The following is a 9,680-nucleotide window of genomic DNA, read 5'->3' on the forward strand; positions in this document are numbered from 1 at the left end:
AAATGCAGAAGGAACTAAATGAACACCAGCATAGTAAGAGCAGGAGCCAAAGGGCCGTCGTTCCAGGTACCGAGCAAGTGGGGAGGTGACCAATCCACATAAATCAATACTTGGGTTTTAACAGCCTTGCGGGAACAGAGAAGAAATACTTTGGGGAAAATTTACCATGACTAAGTACCTCTCTTCGGTGTACCTGGGTGACTCTCAGCCTCCCAGTCAGAACCAACCCCAGATTTTTCTTCCCATTGGCTGGTCCTGAGGAATAACAAGATAAACTTACCTCAGTGCTTCTCTGGATACATTTCTTCTTATCAGGAAGCAGAGGACTCTAAAGTCACTTGACTCCAATGATAGATCCTAGAAAATCTTGGGGTCCTCAAGCCTTAGCAGCATTTAGTCCCCTCCAGGCCTTCGGCTACCCCTCTACTCACCTAGGTTCACAAAGACTACAAATACATCTTCTCCTCTCCCTGTGTGCCCCATTCCAAGGCTAATGGATTCAGAATCTACAGGCTAGAAGACCCCTAGCCCAAAGCCTACCTTACCTTAAGAGAACAGTCAAGCTCTGAGTGTTCTTTCAAAAATGAAACAGTTCTTCCTTTTAGAGGGAAGGAGTTTACCATTTTTAAAGCCAAATATGATGTCTTTCCTTTAACAAATCTCTATGGTGACAGCTGTGGTCATAGCTACCTCAAGTCTGGGACCAGTACCTGGGAGGAGAATTGGAGGTCTCAGGAAATGGCATTGAGCTGTAAAGTCAGGGAACTACCAGGTACCTGGATGGGGCGTGCAGATGGAAAAGAGCACATGGTTACAGTAAAAACAGAGCTTCTTGTCGGTGGTGTCCATTTCCCTCAGATAGGGAACTCCATTTTTCCTCAGAAGGTGAGTATGAGAAGGTCAGCTAGCTCTGCGATGATTCACTGAAATGCACCCAGAGTAGCTGTAGTTCACTAGGAGACCCCCACTGGCATTGCAGGCTGTAAATTATGGTCATTCCTACGAGGTAACAAGAGAGGTTCTGTCAGCTGTGCAATTACTTTGTTTTGGCAGGACATTTTGGAGTCAAGAAAACATTGGCTGGAGTTCAAGGCCAAGATTTTGGATCAGCTGCCACCATAATTTTTCAGAAATGTGATGACTGTTCCTCAAGAAATAGTTTCCTAAGTAGGCTGCAGGAATGTCTCCTGTACATACTCGAAAGGGATTTAAAGAATGAAGCCCTTGGGGACCCACCAGTGCAGCTGAGTTACCATGGACTTTTCAAGCAAAGGGTGAGAAGTCCAAGTTGCATCACAAATCCTCCTTACCAAATGTAGTGAAGGAATTAGAGAGTGGCTTTCGATGGAGCTAGGACATACTGGATTCTGTATCTTCTACACGATAGATGAGCACAACGATATATAATAAAATCTGTCTAGATAACCTACATAGAACTTCTCTTTTCTTCATTGCAAGATCTGTGCTAAACTAAACAGTGTAAGCTCCCTGCAAGGCCCAGTATCCTGTTTGAACGTAATGATAATGAAGAGGACAGTCATGTGAACCTCTAAACTATGCTCCAACTCTCGAGAGGGCCACTGAAGTCCTGGTTTCTCTCATTTTCTCTTTATTGTCTATTTCCATTCCTTTATTTGTATATCACAAAGCATCACCCATACTTTAAAAATTCAGAAGATCGGCCGGGTGTGGTGGCTTGCGCCCATAATCCCAGCACTTTGGGAGGCCAAGGCTGGTGGATCATGAGATCAAAAGATCAAGACCATCCTGGTCAATATGGTGAAACTCTGTCTCTTCTAAAAATACAAAAATAAGCTGGGCGTGGTGGCACGCACCTGTAGTTCCAGCTACTTCGGAAGCTGAGGCAGGAGAATTGCTTGAACTCAGGAGGCAAAAGTTACAGTGAGCCAAGATCACACTACTGCACTCCAGCCTGGTGACAGAGAAAGATTCCATCTCACACACACATAAAAAAAAAAAAAATCAGAGGATCATTGCAAGTTGAATACCCAAGTCTATGACTTAGCATGAAGAACATTCTCTACTCTCTTTATTTAGTGTAATATTGCAACTAAACACTCTGTAATTAACACTGTATACTGTGGTTGTCAAGGGAAAGATTTACAACGTACCTAACTGAGGTCCTAAGATAGAAAAGAAGATAAACTTTAGGTAATGGAAGATTGGGTGTGAAATAGAATCTGTGTTGAGTCAGAAATACTATTCTGGAAGCACAGCTATAATGCCTCAGGAGACACTGAGCATGCTCAGCCAATAGGGAGGAAAAGAGAAAACATTAGTGCTTCAAGGGCAGTAGTTGGGCCATGCAGATCATATCCTGAAAAGATGAGATAAGACATTAATTTATTGAGCCGGGTGCGGTGGCTCATGCCTGTAATCCCAGCACTTTGAGAGTTCAAGGTGGACGGATCATTCAAGGTCAGGAGTTCAAGACCAGCCTGGTTTCATGGTGAAACACCATCTCTACTAAAAATACAAAAAAATTAGCTAGACATGCTGGTGAGCGCCTGTAGTTCCAACTACTCAGGAGGTTGAGCAGGAGAATTGCTTGAACCTGGGAGGCGGAGGTTGCAGTAAGCCAGGATCACACCACTGCACTCCAGCCCAGGAGTTAGAGCAATATTCCATCTCAAAAAAAAAAAGACATTAATTTATTATCAATTATTACATTCCTTTTAGAAATTGTATAGGAATAAAATTAAGTATATTAAAAGACTTCTCTATAGGAGATTTTAAAAGATAGCATCTGATCTCTGAAGGTTTATATAGTTAACACAAATGATTTCCAAAGTGAAAGATGATGCTGAATTCTTCATTCTATTTAGAAAATGATAATCATTATTCTTGGAGAAGCCTGTATAAATTCCTCTGTTTTAATGTAAATGTGCTTAGATTGGTTCTACCTTATAAATATAATATTTCAAATGTCACAAGAGAGAATATCATGGAAATTGATATAGACAGAAGTCTTTTTTTTTTTTTTTTTTTTTTGAGACGGAGTTTCGCTCTTGTTACCCAGGCTGGAGTGCAATGGCACGATCTTGGCTCACCACAACCTCCGCCTCCTGGGCTCAAGCAATTCTCCTGCCTCAGCCTCCTGAGTAGCTGGGATTACAGGCACACACCACCGTGCCCAGCTAATTCTTTGTATTTTTAGTAGAGACGGGGTTTCACCATGTTGACCAGGATGGTCTCGATCTCTTGACCTCGTGATCCACCCGCCTTGGCCTCCCAAAGTGCTGGGATTACAGGCTTGAGCCACCGTGCCCGGCCCTGACAGAAGTCTTACTTGGAAGGCCTACAGTTTCAATTGTTTACAACTGAATTTTTATGTTCCATATATTTTACGTTTCCACCTCCACCACGTGTGCCATGCATTTGTAAGTGGTGTAGGAGTAGGGGCAGTAAATTTAGGAGGAGGTAAGAGTCCTGGAAGGTTAAATAGCAGAGTTTCCAGTTGTCAGATTCCTAGTGATTCTCTTCCATTTGTGTCCCCTTCCCTTCCCCATACAAATTGTGTCCCCTTCCCCTCTTCAAAGTACAATGCACACACAACCCTCACTAAAATACTTAAGGTTTCTGGTGAGACAACAATTTGGACTTTCAGCTGAGGCCATAAAAGCATTTTTGTATTTTAAGGATTTCTATTACAGGAATCAAGATCTCAGATCTCTGGGCAGATCTCAGAACAGAACTTTCTCCAGGGCCATTATGAAGCTGGAAAGTTCATCCTAAAATTCAAGATACTTTTCAGGGTCAGAGGCATCCTCAATTCTCTAGCAAAAAACATCACTAGTTAGGTTTTTGAAGCCCTGGGTTCTAGTCCTGGGTTGGCCATTTTTCTGCTCTGATACTTAACATCACAGAATGTCAAATTCCGTATCACTGAAAGAGAAGTATCATTGATGGGCTGGGTTCTGGGTCTACCCAGTAGGAAGAAGAGAATGGGAGGCAGTGGTGTGCTGGTAAGCACCTAACAACCAGGTCTAAGGAAAATGTGTTATGATTTGTAGCATCTGTTGATTTCCATAATGTAATTACTCATACCATGGCCGATTTCAAGCCACCAACATGAAATCATGGAACAGAGTTGGAAAAAGATGCACAGAGCCCATCATTACACAGGATTTCCATGGAACAAAAAGGCAAATGTAAATAACCTCAACAACACAGATAATAGTAATATGTAAAGTTATTAGGAAGTGATGTTTTGCATATACAAAAATCAACTCAAGATGGATTAAAGACTCAAATGTCAAACCCATAACTATTAAAAAAAAAAAAAAAAAAAAAAAAAAAAAAACTCTGGAAGACAGCCTGGGCAACACCATTCTGGACAAAGGAACAGACAAAAATTTGATGAGGAAGACACCAAAAGCAATTGCAACAGAAGCAAAAATTGACAAATAGTATCTAATTAAACTAAATACCTTCTGCACAGCAAAAGAAACTATCAACAGAGTAAAGAGACAGCCTGCAGAACAGAAGAAAATCTCCATAAACTACACATCTGACAAAGATCTAATATCCAGCATCTATAAGAAACAATAACAAATTTAAAAGAAAAAAAACAAACCCCTTTAAAAAGGGGGCAAAGGACATGAACAGACATTTTTCAAAAGAAGACATGTATGTGGCCAAAAAGCATATAAAAAAAAAAAAAAAAGCTTAACATCATTGATCATTAGAGAAATGCAAATCAAAACTACAGTGAGATACCATCTCACACTTGTCAGAATGGCTATCATAGAAAAGTTAAAAAATAACAAATGCTGGTGAAGTTGCAGAGCAAAAGGAATGCTTATAAATTCCTTTAAGTATATTCAATGAGTTTAAGTTAATTTGCCCATTGTGGAAGAAAGTGTGATAATTCCTCAAAGATCTGAAAACAGAAATACCATTTGACCCAGCAATCCCATTACTGGGTATATAACCAAAGGAATATAAATTATTCTGTCATAAAGACATATGCATGCGTATATTCACTGCAGCACTATTCACAATAGCAAGGACATGGAATCAACCCAAATGTCCATCAATGGTAGACTGGATAAAGAAAATGTTCTATATATACACCACGGAATACTATACAGCCATAAAAAGAATGAGATCATGTACTTTGCAGGGACATGGATGGGGCTGGAGGCCATTATCTTTAGCAAACTAACACAGGAACAGAAAACCAAATACCACATATTCTTACTCGTAAGTGGGAACTGAGTAATGAGATCACATGGACACCTAGGAAGGAACAACACACACTGAGTCCTATTGGAGGGCAGAGGGTGAGAGAAGGGAGAGGATCAGGACTTAATACCTCGGCAATGAAATAATCGGTAAAACAAACCCCCATGACATGGGTTTACCTATGTAACAAATCTGCACATGAACTTCTGGACTTAAAATAAAAGTTTTTTTTTTTTTTTTAAAAAAAAAGGAAGTGGTGCTTTGAGTATTCGTTACCTTTGCTTTTCATAAAACTTACTTAATTATAAGTTTTTGTAATTTTGTTTTTCAAGAATGGCATATTTCCCAACCAGCTCACAAAATTTCTAACAATTTAATCATTTGTTCTCACAAGCCAGTCAGAGCCAGCTCCAGCACACTCCCAATGGGTTGGTTTCTTTTATATGAGAGAGATGAACCAGAGACTGCCAATTCATTCTTAAATAAAATAGAAGAATAGCTTTGAGCCAAGGCTTACCTGAATGAGAAGTTACAGGACCTTGGGTGGGTAGAAATGAGAATAAAATGCAAAAAGTATCCCTAATACGCTGCGATTTGGAGTCAGAGGCTTTTCTTGTTTTCTCTCTCAAGTCAAAGCAGCTAAGTTTTAAAAAGTCTTAAAGTTAAAAAAAAATGTTTTAGTGTCGCAGCATGGAAGGCTCCACTAAGTAAATGTCTCTAATGGGCTGTCACATTATTATCACTTTCATTATTGCTGTTGTTATAATAAGCTGGTGAATGGTGATCTGTTTCACTATAGAGGCTGTTTGTAAATGCAGCTGAAAGTTCAACCTTGGGGCCCGGTTTTATGAAGCAGCTCTGAAAACCTTTCAAGGAAAGAGCAGTGGTCTGATACGTTTGTTTTGCCAACGGTTTTGGTGTTTGAGGATGACTTGTTCATCACTCACCTATAGGCAGAATGTGAGAGATCTTTCACAGGAGGACAGAGATACGCTATTCGGAAGCTGGGCTGGGACACAGGTTTTGTGTGGCCCTTAGAAGAATCAGCCAGCAGGGATTTACTGAACAGATAGCTCTAAGTCACTGGGATATGAAAAGAGGAAAAAGCTGAATCCTGATGCCCAGAAGACAAGACACAGTCTCATGTTACAATGAGTAAGCCAGCAGACATGATGTCATTGAATGCAGCAAAAGTCTGAAGCAATGTTTCTAGATTCATCGATTTTATGAATTTCATCCATGTCCAAAAAAAGTAAGTTTGCCAACTTATTTTGTCAGATAAAACATTTTTATTATAAAAGAAAAACCCACTATTATCACTATCGTTTTTAACAGAAAGGGTATTTTCATAATTCATACACAAAATCATGAAGTTATAATGTGAGAAAAAAGCTTTACATACTGTTGTAAGTATTGATGTTTAATATTTGATATTTAAGACTGGGTGTGATGGCTCACCCCCATAATCCCAGCACCTTGGGAGGCTGAGGTGGGAGGGCCACTTGAACCCAGGAGTTTGAGACCAGCCTGGGCAATGTGGCAAAACCCCATCTCCATCCAAAAAAAAAAAAAATGCAAAAATTTGCCAGGTGTGTGTCATGCACCTGTAGTCCCTCCTACTTAGGAAGCTGAGGTGGGAGGATCACTTGAGCCTGAGGAAGGCAGAGGGTTCAGTGAGCTGAGATCACACCACTGCACTCCAGCCTGGGCGACAAAGCAAGACTGTCTCCAAAAAAAAAAAAAAACCTGATATTTAAATATTGAATCAGTTTATGTTTATGAGCACTTCCCTACATCATCTTAATTCATCCTAATTTTTCTTTATTTCAGCACAGACTGGTAAAACTCTGAATTGGTACCAGTCTAGGAAGCCTTGAAGTGCGATCCTCAATTCTGCTGTAAAGGCGCTCTTTTCCTCTCATCATGATTGATGTACCATAGGGCAGCAGGCAACAGGGGATGAAAGGTGGCAGGGCCTCCAGAGGGTCCTCCGTTATTCTTAAGGCATGCACCATGGAGACCCCCAGCGGTGCCACTGCAGCCATCGGAGTGGAGAAGCACCTGGGCTCTGCTGCCAGACTCCCGGCTGTCGGGTTCTGGCCCTGTCATTTCCTGGCTGGGTGACCAGGGCAAGCTGTTTAACCACTCTGTGTCTCAGAGATGACCACAGTGCCTGCCTCATGAGGCTTCAGTGAGGATTGTGTGAGACCTGAGGCTTAGCCCAGTGTGTGGAAGACAGTCCGTGTAACACACATGAGCTCTCATCCTTGCTCCAGAGAGGAGCCTCACACCCACAACCTTGGGTGTGCCTCACTGTCCTCATCTGTGGAATGAGGATGAGGATGAGAATGAGAATGTACCTGCCATGAGCTGCTCACTAAAGAGGCCCCAGGGCCTCTGTTATGGGCCAGTCTTAACACCAGGAATCCAGCGGCTTGAGGCACTAAGTAAATAAGGTTTATCTCATGAAAATATTAATGGCTCCAGTCTATTGAGTTTCTGGTGCATATCAGTCATTACTTGAAAACCCTACAAAGGAGTTATTATCCTCCTGATTTATTGCAGAAAGGCAGAAACTGAGGCCCAGGAAGGTCTTATGGTTTGCAGAGGCCACAGAGCTAGCAAATAGAAAAGCAGGGATTTACCATCTCTTAGAGTCCTGCTTGTGGGAGGCCACTTAAGAATAATCCGGTTTTCAGAAAATCTGATTTCACAATGCAGACTTATTATGGAGTGTTAGCATTACAAAAATGCTACGGAGTTTCTCTTCGAGTAATAATTCCCCTGGTACAGCAAATATTTTGTTTTGGAATCACTTACTACTTAATAAAGAAGCTAAACAAAAAGACAAATCTACAGTGTCATGGAATTCTCTGAAGACCAGCGATGTGGAAATTATGATGTCGAAAGGATAAGGCAGCAATAGAGGAGAGAAGAGCTCACCAATTAGCCGTACACACAGGGTTTGCAAAGCCCTAAAATAAGTTGGTGAAGAGAGTTGGGTTTAAGACAATCAGGAGCCTAGGGAGGCTGGCAAATCAAAAGCACTCGCCCCATCCAAAGACATTCACATTCCGTTTCTTTCTGAAAACTGGTTGACCAAACAAAACGAATCTGCCGACCACCCACTCATAGCCCCTGAGACACAAAATAAGGTAGAGCTCAATTGAGGTTAGAGGGAGCAGGGAAGCTTACAGAGGAAATAGGATTTTAAACTGCAGATGAGTGGACTCAATTAGAAAGCAAAGGATTTTTCAGGCAGGAGAAACAATAGGAATTGAGAGTTTCAGGCAGGAAAGGGCAGGGAAATAAATCAATTTCAGTTAAGTCAAATACAGCACAACTTAACTGCGAAGCAATCATGAATGAAAATAAATCAATGCAGCAAGACTGAGGTTGTAGGGCTTTGGACATCAGGCATAGAATATGGAACTTGATCTGTTGGGAATGGAGTACTTAAAGGTTTTTGAGCAAGGGAGTGAAACGGCTACACTGTCTTGGATATGTACTCTGGGGTTCCTTGTCTAGCACTGAGAAGGAATTCAGGATATGGACATATGTGGGTGGGTTAAGGAGTGGAAAGTTTAACAGACAGGAGAAAGGAGAGAGGAGCGCAGCTCCTTGCCAAAGAGAAAGAGATGTCCAAAAAGGGAAGCAGCGGCAGCCTGCAGCAGATTTTATAGGCAGGCTGGAAAAGACAGTGTCTGATGTACCTAGGCTCACAGATTCGTTCCATCAGGTATGACACCTACGTAGTGCGCGAGGAAGTCTGGTCTAAACTTCTTATGCAAACGGCTTTTCCAGTTGATTGGCAGCCTCTGCTCCTTTACAGTACACGTGGCTGGCAGAGAAGGGGAGACTGAGCCGCCATCTTCAGCATGCATAGTCCTTAGTTCCTGCTGGCATTCACCCAGGGAAGCTCCTAGCTTGCAGGCTGCTCTCTGTTAGAAAATGATTTGGAGTTGCTTTTAATTAAAAAGAAAAGTCTTACCGAGGACTCCCAAACCCTTACTATCTGCCTAAGTCATTTCTTCTTAATTCCTCTATCAGGAGTAACATTATCAGCGCAGTATTTCAGGAAGGATGAGATGGCAGTTATATGAAAGAGGAGAGCTTGGAAGGAGCAGAGTTAGGAGGCCGCTTCCTCTCATTTGGAGATAAGATGATGAGGACCTTGTTTAGTGCAGTGAAAATGGAGAGGGAAAGATGGATGTGAGGTGATGAAAAGGAAGGGAGGTCACTCATAGAAGACTAAAAATGACCACTAATGGATCGAGCCATTTGGCGTAGCCACTGCCTACAGCCAGCAGCCTGAGTTCAAAGCCAAGCTCTGCCATGATGTAACCGCGAGACCTTGGGCAAGTTACTTAACCTCTCTGTGCTTAGTTTATGCATTTCTAAGATGAAGAGGATAACCACAGTCCTAGCTCATAGGGGTGCGGTGAGAGTGCAATACATGTGCACATCTAAGG

The sequence above is a fragment of the Saimiri boliviensis genome, chromosome 1, assembly GCF_048565385.1.
Source record: "Saimiri boliviensis isolate mSaiBol1 chromosome 1, mSaiBol1.pri, whole genome shotgun sequence".
NCBI lineage: Eukaryota > Metazoa > Chordata > Mammalia > Primates > Cebidae > Saimiri > Saimiri boliviensis.